At 37.4% G+C, this 17,143-nt stretch overlaps 1 protein-coding gene and 1 non-coding gene across 3 annotated transcripts in view; both read right to left on the reverse strand.

The window, feature by feature from the left end:
• The window catches only part of PDZRN4 (PDZ domain containing ring finger 4), a 322,740-nt gene that overhangs the window by 201,008 nt on the left and 104,589 nt on the right, over nucleotides 1-17,143 (reverse strand). The window lies entirely within an intron of this gene.
• TRNAG-ACC (transfer RNA glycine (anticodon ACC)) lies at nucleotides 5,665-5,741 on the reverse strand. Its single transcript has one exon. It is a non-coding gene; the product is annotated as a tRNA-Gly (tRNA).

The following is a 17,143-nucleotide window of genomic DNA, read 5'->3' on the forward strand; positions in this document are numbered from 1 at the left end:
GCCTACATAAGTTATATAACTAAAACCAAACCAAAACAAAGCAAAACCAAAAACCAAAAACAAACAAAAATGACTGACCTATTGTGACCCATGGCATTTTTACTGCATATACTTTATTTTCAAAAATCCACTGAATAATATTCAAAATGGAAAAATAAGGTCACAAGAGTTTCACATGAACATTTTCATTCTGTTAACATAGGTTCATAATGCAAACCTACATTCAATGCTTGCTGACCTCATAATTTTGAGATTTATAAGAACTAGAATATTTGGCCCTAGATAAACACTAGATGAACGAGTGAGTTAACTAATTTACTGTTCTGCTAAGATAGATTTTACTATTGGAGTGGAATGTGTCAACACACAGCCAGAACAAATATCAATCACTCCTTTCTAAACAAAATTATATGCTGTAGCCACGTATCTAAACACAGTGTACTCTCTGAGAACAAGGTTAGAGAAAACTTTTCCTTCAAATATTTTCTTTTTTTTGAGCAGGAAAAATTAGGTTTGTCTGTTTGTTTATATGAATGGAGGTACTGGGGATTGAACCTAGGACCCTGTGCATGCTAAGCATGTGGTCTACCTCTGAGCCATACCCTCCCTCCAACCCCCGCCGTTATTTTCTTATTATGACTGTTCATCCTGGTCATACTAGTAAGAAAGAATTCCTTAGGAAGAGAATGAATCCTGAGACCTCTGTTAAGTCATCTATGTTGGTAGCCCAGCATCCTTTATCATCTTCGTGTTGTCTATTCCAGGAGAGGACAGGGTCACAGATTACTTAACTCTACTGGATTCCAAGGAATGACTTCATTTTCGTCCTAGTAGGTAACCAAGGAAACTGAACCCTGGGATCAAGGTCATCTGATAAGTTTTCGTGAAAACAAAGGCACGGCTCAGACAAAGAAGAGCAGAAATTGAAAAAACTGAGACGAGATGACAATTACTGTGTGATATACTGGACAGGCTATGAAACTCCTCTGAGTTTCCTCTGAAGAACCCACATACATATAAAATCAAAAGCAAGGGACAAGGCTCCATCGTTTCTCCAGCCTGCCCACCCTTGGAGTGCTGAATGCTACTTGCCATCCCTAAATTCAACAGTTACTGTCGAGAGCTGAGACAGGGCCGAGCTGGAGACCCCACGCTGCTTGGCATTCAGCAGTCCAGTTTCCTTACCCATTTTTGGTTAATATTGCCCTTCTTGGAGGGACAGCCTCTACTTTGGGTACTGGTTAAGAAACTGAAAAGACTCGGCAGGGATAGAGAAGCAGAGTAGTGATCATGCTTCTCCAGGAGAGAAATGAGTATAAATTTACAAATTCTCAAATTCTCCCAGAATCTGATTCACATATGTAAAGAAAGATGATGTTCTGGACACATCAATCACATGACTGTCGAATTCAACTTCTTCTTTGACCGCCATTTCCCTGTATATAGCTCTGTGCCTTAGGGAGCACAGGCTGGTCTGTACATGGAGTTGGCCACTGACTGGACCAGGTTGAGAATGGGGTGGTATCTGACTCAAGGGTAACCCATCCGTGAGCTGGCCAGCGGCCTCTAATGCTCACTACAAGAGCAGTAGTGGGCTTCAGGCACTGGGCTGACTAACATCCTCCCCCCTGCCCCCCCAACCAAGTGCTGACACACTTATAAGAGCATCATTCTGCTTTCCCCAAAGCTTCTTTTTTTTCAGTTCTTTTTTCTCCTCTCTGTATCTCGCATGCCAAGATAAACTAGCCTTTAGTTGACACATACATTATTCTAGGGGATAATTTGTAAAATCTGGCACTTTATTGGCCATATTGTTGACTAGTAAGAGCAAACGATAGTGTCTTTGCATAGGGACACAAAAAAATATTTCGGAACGAGAACTGTTAAATAAGGAGTAATATCGCCTTAATTTGCACACAGATATTTAAACCTTTGAAAGAGCTATGATGCTTTCTGAAAGAGTACTTTTTTAGATGCCTTATCCTAAAAGTAGTTTTGTACAGATCAGAATGCTGTTTCTGAAAGGAACTCTTACTCTGCTTAACATTTCACTAAACCATGTACTGCTTTTTTTTTTTTTTGATTAAAATTCTCTGGATAAATGAACACAGGCATAAAACTATAACGATATGACTGGAAATTAGATATCCAGGTAAAGCTACCATATTGGTTTGGTTAGAGTATCGAATCATGTCCATAGTTTCCTGCTCCAGTAAAACTCATAAGCCTACGTCTTAGACATATTAACTTCATGTGTTTTCCTGAACATGGAGGCTATTTTCTCACCATTGAGCAAAGAAAGATCCATAAAGTAATATTAGGCTCTTCATTCTCAGTGTAGTAATCCAGTGGAAAAAAAAAACTAATATCCTGGGCAAACATTATAAATATGTGTTATTGCATACTACAGAGTGTTTGCATATCTTAAAATCTTCAATACCTTCTTGCAACAGCAAAACAAATCAGGTCAGACATCATTAAGTAGCTTTTCAAAAACTCAATAATTAACCTAGCTAAGAGTTACTGTTCCTTTTATCAGATTATTTTAATATATTATTGGGAGAATAACATGTGACATACAATCACATAAAATGGCAGTGAATAGGCATAGTGATTACGACGGTGGTTCTGTCCCGAACACCTTCCTTGTCAATATACAAAGCTGCTTTAGATGTGTAAATGAACCCTTTGCTGTCACCATTCAGAGCACTGTATAAACAGCAGACTTTCACACAAAATCCCTTTATGTTTATTACCTTCATATTTCCCTTTTTACCTAACTGATTTTTTTCCCCAGAATGCTCTATCAAGACCATTAGTGTTCATTTTACTTTAAAATGTTAGGATGAGAATTCCAAAGCACATCAAAACCACGGTGCTGATTTTCCATGAAAAGATTGTCACACAGACACAGGGTTAAAAGAGTCACATATGTGGACTTTCAAATGTACGGTAGTTTGAGAAAAATCTTATTAAAATGGCAGTTCTTATTATGGATGCTGACAAATTTAACTGAGCTAGAACACAGGGTTACAGTTTCAGTGACAAGTAAATTAAAGGAAAATCAGATATTCTATAATCAATGATTTATCTTTTCTCCTCTTCTTTAACCAAGGAATTAAATCCAGCCCTAGCTAGCCTAGTTATCTATGATGTGCAAGGCAGACCTGATCCATTGTGTCCCCACCGTGAGGGACAGCATGAATGACAGCCTTTGCCAGTCAAAGCCGTGATAAGGACCGGGTTCTGAGAGAAGCTCCTATTTGAGAGCCATCTGCATTGTCCCAGCCATCACTTCTGGCAGGAAGGCTGATTCGGGGATAAGAAGGTGATGGCGCTGGGTTTATTTCAGAGAAGGATCTCAAGCCAATCAGTGCCATCTGCATTTAGAACAACAGTCATCAATTTGGCTTCTTTCTTTCTTTCCTCCTTTTATTTTTTTTTTTAAACTTTTCATTGTATACTTCCAACGCTTCATTTCATTTCGTGTGCTACCAAAAATAAGCCCTTGGCATTCAAGAGCAAACCAAACCAAAACATGGAAGAGAGCTGAGAATAATGAAAAGGCAGAAGCAAGAGGGCCTGTGAAAGATTCTATTCTGAGGGACTCAGATTGGTGAGATGTTAGCAAAGGCTGTGTTATAGGCTCACAGAGATTCAAATGCTAATTCAGAGGCAAAGGTTTACTGGAGTCTTCCAGGGAAAAGGCTGGCCTCTGCCCAAGAGGTGTGCATCAGTGAAAACAGTAACACAGAACTATCAATAGAAGGGTAGAAATGAAACGAAGTAATAGGTGACCCTGTCAGCAGCTTGAAAGCCCAGTGGAATTAAAAGATAGGGAAATTTCACTTCAGATAGGCATTGTGGAATGTTTGACTGTCCAAATTCTCAGTCTGTTTGCACCTCGCGAAAAAATAACTAGATACGGAAAGTGTATCCAGGTAGAGGCAACAAAGATTCTTTGGAGGGCCTGATACTCTGATCACAGCAAAGGGAAATATGATAAACCACACAAATCCTGATAAGCTTTCCCTCACATAGCTCCTCACCAGTACTTGGGAACTATTTAATTTAATAGGACTTGGAAACAGTTACTATTCAATAGCCAATGAGAAGTGGAGAGATTTTCTGGTGGAATGCTGTAGGCATAAAAGATAACAAGACAGTCCACAATTCAAGCCATACTGGGGAACTGCCACGGAGGATGGAGTGAAAGGAGAATGAGAAAGAGGGAGATCTGCATAGGCTGAAGCCTGGACAGGGGGCAGAGTCGAAGACAGGGATGGAGGATGCAGCGCACAAGCAGTAAGCAGCAGTCCGAGAACCTGCTGTCAGACCACCAGGGGCAGAGCTCTCCCCGGTCACGGAGCAAGCAGCCTGCCCCACCAGCTGGCCAAGCACAAGTCCAGATGGAGTCCCACCCAGGTTCAAGGTGGAGAAGCCGCTGTGCTAGAACACTTGGCTGCCAAGAAAGAGAGGATTACAGGGAGACCTGCAGCCCGAGTCTGAGCCCTGAGCTTTCCCATCTCACAGCCTTAGCCTCCTGGTATCCAATGGTCCCAGGGCATCCTGAAACCCAGCGAACCCGTATCTCCTACAGAGGTATTAATCAAGTCTCTCAATTCCCAACTAAGGACTAAGGCAGCCAGGGAGCGGTCTGCATTTAGAGGCACAGGCTTTGAAGTCAGGCTGCCAGGACTGGAACTCTGGCTGCCTTACTTATGAGCTGCGTGGCTTTGTCAAAGTTACTTACAATTTTGGTGCCTCCGTTTACTAAAATGGGGCTATTGTTCATAGCCCTTACTTCTCAAAGGGTTATTGTGATGATGAAATGGGTGAATCTGTGTAAAGCATTTGGAACAGTCACTTGACTCCCTGTAAGTTCTCAAGAGCTATTTCGTTGTTGTTGAGATGGTGGTCACTGGTGCTGTCATTTCATCAGATTGGTGAGGTAGAGAAGTTGCCCTTCTTTGCCCTACCCCCACGCCAATTTCCACTTCCAGATCATGTCTTTATCTGCGTCTTGCAAAACTTGCTATTCTGACCTCATTACATCTTTGGAGCCACTGTTAACTCATTTCTCGGTCATATCCCTCGACTCATGAATTTAGCTCTGGGCTCTGGCTTCCCGGTCACCCAAACTTTACCCAGTCTCGATCACTTGATCATCAGTCAGGCTGATCCAGCCAATGGAACAGACCCTCAAGTTCTCGACCCCCTCATCTCAGATGATCTTGTCCTTCACAAGACCTCAGGACACTTCCTCCAGATCATACTCAAGATTTTCCTATCAGCAGAATCTGCACCATGTCCCAAATCTGAAATGCAAACATTCCACCCTGGAATCATAGTTCCCCATCCTTTTCTCTTTCTTATTCAAATGGTACTCCGTTTACAACATTATAGTCCCAGGGGTACCAGACCTGCCAGGTTTTCATCTTATGTCACCTTCCTCCTGACTTCACTTTTTCTCCAACTTCGAAGCAAAAACTTCATTATTATAATCATACCTTCAACTACATGGTTTCTCTCCTCGATTGTACTCTCCATGCAAAATTCAGATTCCAGATGAACACAACCATCTGCTTTCTTAATTTTTTAAATTATTTTTTAAGTTTTATTTTTTTGGGGGGGCGGTAATTAGGTTTACTTATTTATTTTTAATGGAGGTACTGGGGATTGAACCCAGGACCTCATGCACGGTAAGCAGGCACTCTACCACTGAGCTAAACCCTTCCTCCACCATCTGCTTTCTTAATGCTCCTTCCTGAGTGGTTGAATGTAGCTGGAGAAAATTATACACCCAGGCATACTGTTTTTACTTTAACTTCATGACCTCACCTCTCAGGTGGCCTCAGAACTACTCAGCGATTCTCCCATGTTTCTCAATTAAGCTCCCATCCCAATATCTGACATGACTATCTGACATGACTACAATCTCTTCTCTCCCTCCCTACCCTGACTCTCTGATTCACTCATAGCTAATGGCCCTGCCTCCTGTTTCACGGTCAGAATAAAAATCACCAGAGCCAAATTTCTTATAAACAGATCTGCACATTCACTGATAAAAGACATTTCTACATACTGAGGTATGGGGAAGTCATTCTGGCTTATTATACATGAGTTAGCTTGAATTTTATGCTAACTTAAACAGCTTGTTTGTGGCCTATCAAACATGCACTGTACATCTGCTTTAAGTATTAAAGAAAGGGGCACATTGATCAGAAGCAAAGACTGTCCATGTGACAATGAATATATATATGTTCATGCATAACTGAAAAATTGTCCTCTACATTGGAATTTGACACAACATTGTAAAATGACTATAACTCAATTAAAAAAATTTTAAAAAAAACAGTAAAAAAAAAAAAAAAAAAAGACTGTCCATGTGAAAAATAGAGACCTAATGATGTCTCCCTTCCTGGGATGTCAGTTCTGGTCCTCCTTCGATAATGCCTCCTTTCCCAGCTGCCAAGGATGTACTGATTCACTGTGTATGTGCTGATCTGGTTTTTTGTTTGTTTTGGTTGTTTTTAAACCTTGAAGAAGTGCTTCCCTGACTTGTTTCATGTTCTTTGTTCTGACAAGATATAAAATTGTGCTGAACACCATCCATCTCTGGAGCAGTTTCTCAGTCATCTGAGAAGCTGGCTTCCAGGCTACAGTCCTCAGTCTGGCTCAAATAAAACTCTTTTCTATTCTTATTATAGATTGTTTATTGATTATTTTCATTGACATCACTAATATACCCACGTATCTTCTCTTTTTCCCTCCTTTCATATCTAAGAAACATAAAGGCCAATCCTTTCACAAATGCTTAGATTCCATATTCTCTTTCAAACGTTTTACTCCCATTTCTAACTTAAATCCAATAATTTTCACTCTTCAAGTCCACAGACATTTGGGGGGTGGAATTGCTTCTGGATTTATGTAGTCATTGATATATTTGTATATAGGCAGGTTTATCTGTACATGGACACACAGTCTTAATGAAGTACACAAAATAATTAAGAATATTTAAAATTTCTAAAACCATAAGACAGATCTTCATGAAGCAAAATAAAAGTAATATGGCACAAACATACCTTCTGCTTCTCTGCTTTTCACAATCATCAAATTCAAGTTCTCATCAAATTCAAGTTCAATATCCCCTACATTCACTCTTATTGGTTCACTGCATTGATTATACTTCTCAAATCAGCTGGGGTAATTTGCAATTTGTGATGTGAATTGGTCTTTCTCAAAGCCTGTTCATTTTGTAGATGTTTTAATTTTGAAGTGACTTTCATAATTCTCTCTGTCTTTTTGGTCACAATTACAACGGAAGAAAACAGCTACATTAAAATTGCACAATATGCTATGACATAAAGCTGGATACTTAAAACCTTTCGATGATAGGAGCTAAATGCAGGATGAAAAATAGTTAGGGAGTGATTTCTGGAAAGATTATTGCACTGAAGGCATTCCAAGTTATGCGGATGCAGATGCTGCAGCAACACTTCCTTTCCAGAAATGCAAATAAAGACTCCAACCATTCCTACGTTGAGAAATGTATGAAAGTAATGTATTCTGAATTGCTTTGGGCTGCTGGACAGTATTACTTTGAATGTATTTTTTTCACTCCCAGATGGACCAAACAGTTTTTGGCTTTTCTTCTTCTAATATGAAAGAATAGTAACTAAAACAAATGGACGTTAACTCCAACACATTTGACATTGTGCAAAGAGTGTACGTGCATTAGCTCTTTTACTTCTCTCATCAACCTAATGAAATAGGTACTATTAAAGCAAAAAAATAGGAAATTGTCTGTTGTTGCTTTTACCATCTATGACCTATACCCTTGCAATTTTATATGATTTAACCTACTTTTAACACTCTGTTTTACAGAGGAGGATACTGAGGTAGACAGAGGCGAAGCTGATTACTCAAGGCTTGTATCACACCCAGGTCGGTCTGGTTCAAGAATTGGAGACTTACCACTCACAAAGGTCTCTTAGCCACCCTGGAAAGGTCAAGATGACCCTTCTTTTTCTAATAATGGGAAAGTTTCATCAGTGATAACTCTTGAGTTCTGCAACACTGGCTTATCGATAATTCAACTCATTCAGATTTTATCACATAATTCTTGGACTTTGTCAGCCTGAGTAACACTCACTATGCTAATGTAGAACCATGAAAGGAAAATAGTTCTTTAAACGACATATAATAATCCTAAATTATTCATTGTTTCTGAAAATCACATAACAAAGAATCTTTAAATGGTCTAGCTTATCTCTTGAGGAAACCTGAAAAAGCACGTTATGTCTCTGTGTGCTGTAATTCTACGATTAATCAAAGTTCTGGCCTCCAGGCAAAGACTGGCCAGTTGCTATCAGGAGAGAATCAGGTATAAAAGATTACAGGGGAGGACTGAGGGTACATATTTATCAGTCAGGCCTGAGCAATTTGAGTAAAAACAGTATTTGACTTAAGTGATAATTTAATCTACTAAAATATTTTCTTTGCATGATGATTTGATATATTTTCTCATAAGTTTAATAGAGTTGAATTTGTATAAGCAATGCCAGATGAAACAACACTTACTTAAAGAAACTAGAAAAGAAATTTAATCAGCAATTAAGAATCTCATTTTGCCTGTTCTAAGTAGTCATTATTTTAGCATTATTCCATGATTATATTAAAAGGGGAAAAAAGCACATTAACACTACATTACTTCACAGACTCACACCAAAAATTGACAACAGATATATTTATTGTCATGAGCAATATGCTGAACTGACTTTTCAAAACATGATTAGGGGATTAATTAAAAGTGACTAAGATGGCTGAATTCATTTCACTAGCTACCCTGGGATTTGTAAACACATGCTCTGACAAATATATATTCTTTGATGAACTTTCCTTTTGAAAAGCATAAAGTGGAAAAAACTTATTAGTATATTAGCATACGTGATGTATTAGCGTAGAACGTGTAGGTATTAACTCTGGCTTCAGCCAAGGAAGAGCTCACTGAAAACACATTCCTCTATTAAACAGAGTCCCATCTACTTTGGGAGAATGAGTGTGTAAAACACAGGCAGCTAGGATCGCTTCCAGAGAGGTTCCCATCTTTGATGTCTCCTAAGTGGACAAACATCAAGCTGTACCACCAAATAACCAGCGGAGGGTGCTGTCAAGAATAGGCAGTAGATTCCACATATTTACTTGAGATGAAGAACTTGAGAGCAGAAATGGAGGTGAGGAGCGAGTCTAGTATCTAAAAAGGAAGCTAGCATCTCAAGTTCATCAAGTTAGTTCCATTCTGTTTTACTGTGTCCAGATTTACTCGCGTTGCCACCATTAGCGAACTCTGTGTGGATGCTGCTCCCTGGATCACACTCTAAGTCTCCACCTCCTGGCTAAATAAGGTAACGAAAAAGCAGAAAAGTCTTACTTCCAGGCACAAAATAAAAGCTACTTGGCTCTTCCTAAATGCTCCCCATGAGGACTACTTAAGACTCATAAGTTTTGCCTGCTTTTGAGACAGGGAGGAAGGCGGCAGGGCACAACCATTAAAAGAATGACACAACAATTAACACCAAGATGGCAGGACATTCAACTCCCAGTGGACCTTGAGGTCCAAGATGGCAGGAGATTTGACTTCCAGTAGACCGTGAGCTTCGTTTCTACTCATTGTAATATACCAGCTTGGTAAATAGCACTCCCACAGGTGCCATGACAGTTCTGAGGCTGGCCATAAAAGGTCAAAAAGTGGGTGATGGCCCAATTCCTAAGACCCGTCCTTTCCCCACAGTGGCTGGACTAATCCTCCCACTTGTTGGCATTTGCAATAACCAAGCCCAGAAAAACTAGCAACACTACCCCTCGTGACCTCTCGCTCCCTCGCCTTCCCAGACGGCCCGCACTCTGTCTGTGGAGTGTGTATCTACTTTTGCTTTAACTAAGCACCCAACCCCACACCTCATGGTTTTCTCTTGCCTTCTAAGACAGCCTGATCTCTGTCTATGAAGTATGCATCTCTCTGAATAAATTTTACTTAACTATTGCTTGCTTTTGAATTCCTTCCTTCATGAAACCAAGGACCCTCATTTGATGGGGCACGTCCCAGGGGCTCACCTGGGACCTGGGACATGGCCATCCTCTCATGCCCCATTTTCCTGTATCGTTTTCAGTCCCAGATACATTTTACCCTTCCCTGGTGGGAAGGTAGCGATACGGAAATAGTAAGTCCATCAGTGAAAGCAGCCCCATTCTCTAAGATGGTGGACTCTTAGAAAGATCTGGACACTGCTTTTTAGAGGAGACCGAGGCACGTATAAGCAGAATTTTGACAACGAGCCTTTCAAACAAAGTTGAGCTGTTTTATAACAATCACCAAACTTGTAAGTCTGTATTTTTAAATGTGTTGTATATATCAAATATATTTTTCTGAACACATTTCAGCTAGTACACAGCCATCAAATGTCAAGGAACACAAAGCAATCTTACCCTGCATTTTACACAGCACGAGTGGCTCTCATACAACATTAAAAACAACTATATTTATAATTGAGAATTAGATTTTGCTTTTAGATTTATTTTCCCCTGTTCTTATTAAATGAATAGTTAATACAGTTGTACAAGCCCTCTTCCTGTCCTCTGAGCCATATTAAATGTGGCTTGGATTCATAATTATATTTACCAGATTTTTTTCATATTTGAACTGCATTGTATAGTTGTGTTAATGTCAACCATGCCCTAGCATAGACAGAAGGTAAAATGCATCTTGGTTATTTCCGTAAGCTTAAGCAAATACATCTGGATGCATAACTATGTATAAAGAAAGGCATGTAAAATACCTTACCTATATGCATATTGTTTATCGATATTTTATATTCACATATATATACACCAACATATAGAGAGAGCAACTGAACATTATTTTATATCTCAGTTTCACACTGAGTGATTTTCATTTTCAGAGACGAAACCACTGAGAGGTAGCAGTTACTGAAAAGATTTTGAGCTCTGTAACAACAGGGAGCGAGAAGAGACAGTGGCCACTTCAATCTTAAGCCCCTGGCCTTATCCACTGGTTCAGGGACGGGCTCAGAACTCCCAGGCTTTTCACTGTTTACCCTTCTCCTTTACAAGCTGCACAAAGGATTTATTCAAATTGAACAGACGTCTCAGTTTGATTGATGTTCACAGCGACAACCGCTTCCCCAAAATTAAAGCAGCAGAAATCAAGGCGCACACTCTAACCGTGATAAGGACTGCCCTTTAAATTTCAACAAATGTGCTACCATTTGGGTGTCTCAGGTACAAAGGTAAAGGATGTAGCAAAGAACATCAAAAGTGCAGAGAGGGGCCTGGGCTTTAGCACTGCGGATTAACTGCAAAGGCAAAGTCCCTTAAGAAACAAGCCAGCAGGATGGTGTGTGTAAGGCTCCTGCCAATCACTACCTGCTGAAGACAGGAAGGGATGCTGGGAAGAGAGAGACGTTTAAAAATGGCCTGAAAGATGCAAGAGCAATGCTGCACCTACCACCCCAATTTAGCAAAGCAGAGTAAGCACTAAAGTTGGAAAGGAAAAAAAAGTCTTCTCCTTAATAGAAGGAAAGCAGGGAAAATAAAAATAAAGTGGGACTGCACCTTCAAGAGAAATAGAAATTGTAAATGACCACATTCCCTTGGAGAGAAACTGAAAAGATGGGATGAGAAGTGATTCAATTCAGAAACTCAGGACCAAATAATACATCATTCAGTCTTGTTTGTGTTCATTTTCCCCACTTATATTTAGAATTTAATTTTAAAAATTAAAGTTATTTGCCCATATATTTTGTGAGTACCTGAATACCCTAAGTTGTATATTATACAATGCCATTCATTTTAGCAAATGAAACTGTATCCTCTTCCTTTGGAGATTTCAGTTACAGCTGGCTTTTGTGAGGACTCTGGTTCTCATTTTTCTACTCTAGGCAGGGAGGTATACGGCCTTATCGGCTGCATCTCGTTAGGGGTTTTTGGTTTCTTGGAGGAAAATATTTAAGGTAAAAGATAACCACATCACAACTGTGCTGGACTCTAATCACAGGTGTCTGGTGCTCACAGCCTTCTGAAGCCCTTGCCCTTGCAGTGGATGGGGTGTGCTGACCCTCAACCTTCCACTTGCTTTTCATTCCTTCACTGCTCAATCTTCGACCTTGACCTCAAAGGCAAACTCCGGTTTCCTGACATCTACATAGAACAATGCACACATTTTTTTTCAAATTGAGGGGTGTTTTAAATCAATGGTTGTGAGTTGTGGTTGTGAGGTCAATTTAGTGGATCACAACCAGAAAATGAAATTGAACAGACTAGATAGAAAATATCAAAGTCCATCAATTGTCATAGGGGTAAAATATGGTTAAGTAAACTGTGTGTGTATGTGGTGATGTAAATGTATTACTGTTTGCCATCAAAAAACGTTGAAAATCACTACTGTAGAAGAATACTTATCCAAGAGGCTAAAAAGTCAAAATTATCCATAACAGAATTATCCTAGAAAGCTTTTTCAATTTATCTGATAACATATTTGTTATATTTAATTTCTCTGAGACACATACACTTGAAAACTGCTAATTTCTTATCATCATCTATGTCCAAAATTAGTAATATACTAAAATGTATTTTTTAATTGTAAAGTTTTACAATTAAAATTTTTTTCATGTAAATTTAATTTTTGGGGATCACTTAGACATTCTGTATTCACAACACCGAAACTCCAAAAATAACATTAACTGAGACACATCAATGGTTAGATTCTCTAGCAAATGATCTTTGGCAGAAGCTCTAAATTTGGAGTCTTGAGTACTGCTCAGCAGGTAACCTTAGCTAATTTCTCTAAAGGGACCTCTATCCTCTCTGGCTTACCACAGCCATCAACCTTCTTCTTGTTGACATGAGTTTGCTGAAATGAGTTACCAAGTCCTGGTCCCCTCCTCCCTAGCACAACCCATTTGATCTTATTCCCCCAGGGACTTGCTGTTACGTGTTTTTTAAATCGATCATTATACCGTTCCTAAGGTTTCAGTTAAAGAAAATAATCTGTGTAAAGCTACTGTAATCATGGACACATCAAAGTAATTTTGATTCATTCTCTTTTCAGAAAAATCTCCCAACTACACCATGCTAAACACATTGGTACAAACAACTCTCATAGGAATGTCAATTTCTAACATGAGGCTTTCAGATTTTTTAAAGTGAGGATTCAGATGCCACTGAATCACCACATAATGATCTGGCATAGATTTATTTATTTTTAAGATTAAATATTAACCTTGCACTGAAATATTTATTTTAAGATTATCACAGAGCAGAGAAATAAAAGTAATGATCACACTCTAATACTTGAAATATTATTTCACAAATATTACTAAAATACATCTAAATATCTCCACAGTTGCTCTTCACTTGAAAAAAAGGATTTTGCCCTACTATATCAATTTATAAAATAGATAAATTGGAGATGAGTTTCCAGACCAGTGCTGTCCAATAGAAATATTATGAGTACAGATATAAGCCACATATATGATTTCAAATGTGGTATTTTCTAGTTTCCACATTAAAAAAAGAGGAACAAGTGAAGTTGATTCTAATAATATATTTCATTCAACTCAAAATATTGTCATATCACCATAGAGTCAATATAAAAATTAATAAATCTTTGGAACTCAATGAATCTTAATTCAGACATGTAATGTTTCACTTTGTCAAACAGCCACCTATACCTAGTACCTACTATATTGGAAACTACAGATCTGGAAAGTAACTGTGTGTTAGAATTATAGGAATATTTACTATAAAGTTCCTTTAAATCAGTTATTCTTGATGGATGGCTCTCTGAAAACTGGATTATAATAATCTACATATACAATGGAAAAATAATAATAATACCTTTTTGAAGTCACAAGATAAAAAAAATATAGTTAATATATAAACTGTTTCTCAATTAAAATGTATTCTTCACTTAATTTGGAAAATTTCTGTTCTTTTTATGGTTCACGAAAAGTACTGGAACATTCAGTTATTTCAATAGCCCAACATGCTGACTAACTACTGATTAAAACAGTAACCTCTTTCCTAAATTTAACATGTGGCCTAATTTTTTAAAAACAATTGTTTTACATATAAATTTGCACAGTTACATTTTTGTAAAATATATGTATAAAGGGACATATAAATAGTATAGTGATCAAAGAAATATATAAGAACTTGTTGTTACTTGCAAAATCCCATGGAGAGGAATGAAATAAGGAAAAATTAGATCATTTTTATTTAGAGACAACTTTCACTTAAGCAATCTTTCTATGTTATAGTGTGTTATGACATCATTTTAAAAACATTAGCTGTAACAAAAAAAAAAAATCCCTTTTCATGTATTACTGAAAGTGCAGTCTTGTAAATAAATGATTCATGGAAGTTCAATTACAAGGAAATGAATATCTAAAATAGCTAAATGCCTAGAATTCAAAAGAAATAAACCCAAGGAGTCTTTTTCTTTCTTTCTTTTTATTTTATTTTTTTGTAAACAGCCATACAGCTACATTTTTGGATAGTGTCTTTATAACATGCTTTCTGTTTGAGATTAATAATATGCCACAGAATAAATAATCCAGGTTAACTTGTTACTTAGTACACTGTCTTTAAAATTTTAGAAAATTAATATTAATCACATCTCTATGAGAAATTTTATAGCCAGACTTATTAATAAAATGAACCTAATATGTATCACTATAAAAATATGCAGATAATATTCAGACAGTTTATAACTTATTACTAGAAGAGAAATTTAAATGTTTAAACTATAGCATTTGCTGCTGTATTGGTGACATTTTTTGGATAATAAATAATTTTATGACTGATTTCAAGTATATTATCATTTTCAATTTGTATGAAAAGCTATCTTATTCTATAGCTTGGTTATGATTATTTCTTGCTTTTATTTGCCTGAACAATACAATAAGGAGACCTATCTCTTCATCTGGCAAAAAATATTACTTTTTCATCTTCTGTTTACCTTAGGAGCATTCAATTTCAATGGCTTCATTACTTTGAGACACTGTTCCATTTTATTGTTCTTTTATCACTCGCTTTTTTTAGATGCTTATCAAACTCAACTAAAGGTCTTATGAAAATTTCAAGAATGGGATCAATATTTTCATATGCTACTAAGAAGCTAAAATATTTGTATTTTAAAAATTGACTTTGATCTTTCATCCCAATAACAATGAGGAATTATTTTATTTAGATGTTTCCATTTTAAGGTATACTCTATCCACCTAAGATTGCTCCAGCATCATCCAACTCCTGTCAGTTTGAAGTTGCAACCGAGATGCAAACCTTGAGGGTAAGGGAGAGTGCTTTATCCTGCTGGGCTTAAAAGAAATGCAATATTTTGATAAGATCCAGAAAGTCCTAAACAAAAGTAATGTAACCACTAACCCAGCCATCTTCATTGGCAGGCAGACAGCAGAATGGGGAAAGACATTTCTTTACTGGATTCGCCTATGTGTCCTCTGCCATGTTTTTTCATTATCTTAGCCATGTAGTAGAAAACTATTTTCAAGATTTAAAAAACAACCTCCCCCCTCAAGATTTACCGAAAAAAAAGAAAAAAGTGATCAGACTCTGGATTCCTTTAAATAAGGAAGTGTCTAATGACGTTAGTAGAGTCAAAAGTCCCAAAATTAACTTTACATATTTCAGAAATGCACTTATTTTATAAAATGAGCTTCAGTGACACATTTTGGAGTTCATTTCTAGTATGAGTCTAAAATTGCCCCAAAGGCAATCTTCAAAGTTTAGTTACAAAAAGTTTTGGTAAATGGCAGCATTGGCGGACCAACCCATGAGGTGCGTTATAAAGAACCACTTCCATTGGCTTATAACCATATTCACCCCCATGAAGATCAAACTATAAGCTTTCCAACCAACAGTCCCAATATAACTAGGCAAATTAAAAAACTATAATAATGCTAAGATATTCTTTGTACCAAGACCATCCTTGTTAAAGGTAATTAAAGTTTAATATGTCACATTTATACATGTGAACACTCCCTTTTTATATATTTAACTTCCAAGAAAATATGAGACAGTATATTTATTTAAAATGCAATGATTAAGACAGATTAGATTCCATCTGAAACACCAAAACCAAAACAAGCAAATGAAGCAAAGGAGTAGATGTTATTAGTAAGGTGAATAGACAGGTAACTAAATGAACAGGGAATCTGACTTGGATTTTTAGGAAGGAAGGCAAAGCAGATTTGGAGTAGGTAGTTTTCATTTTGCCCTAAGAGGTACCCAACATCTGTCTATAGATACAAGCTGTTTCCTGGGCATAATGTCACAAAAGAGATTTCTGTATAGGTCTGTGTGGAAAGAACAATGAGTCTGGGCAATATTTTAAATTAGAGTATTAAAATTGGACCCAAAGATAATACTGCAATGATTCTAAGTTTAGAAGCGGAGAAAACACCGCTAAATCACCTCTCAGTGAAGGCATGTCTGTGCTATTGAGGTGATGGGTTCCAGGCAGGCTTTGTGATGACTGACCTAATTTAGTAAGACAGCAGATGGAAAACTCAAACACTGGAGGGCACTTTCTTGTTTATCTGCAAAGCACAGCACTTGTGACATAAACAGCAGACACTCTTGTAAAAGGCGCATGTGAGGGTGTTTTGGTTGTTTGGCTGGTTTGGTTTTGTTCATATTAGATTTTCTAGTACGTGACAAATATCTTAGAAACACTGAAAAGTGAAGAGGATTTTTTATATGTAAATGTTTTGGGGGTATGATTATTTTAACTTGTGGAAGTTTGAATATATAATCATTTTTTATTACAGATTATAATAAGAAATGTATATATACACATTTATATATATGTATATATATGTAGAAAGGCTAGAAAATGCAAGCAACAGAAGAAAATTAAAAATGACATATAATTACATCACCCAGCGAGAACCATTGTTGATTTTCTGGTATGATATCTTCCTGACACTTCGATAGTTATAGGATTATTTATTCTAAGGAACTAGACTCAGATAGCCTTATGAATTTGAATTCACAGATTGTCATTCCAGTGGAGAGATGAGATTTCTCCCTGGTGTTGTCACTT

This window comes from Camelus bactrianus, chromosome 12, assembly GCF_048773025.1.
Source record: "Camelus bactrianus isolate YW-2024 breed Bactrian camel chromosome 12, ASM4877302v1, whole genome shotgun sequence".
In the NCBI taxonomy this organism is placed as follows: Eukaryota; Metazoa; Chordata; class Mammalia; order Artiodactyla; family Camelidae; genus Camelus; species Camelus bactrianus.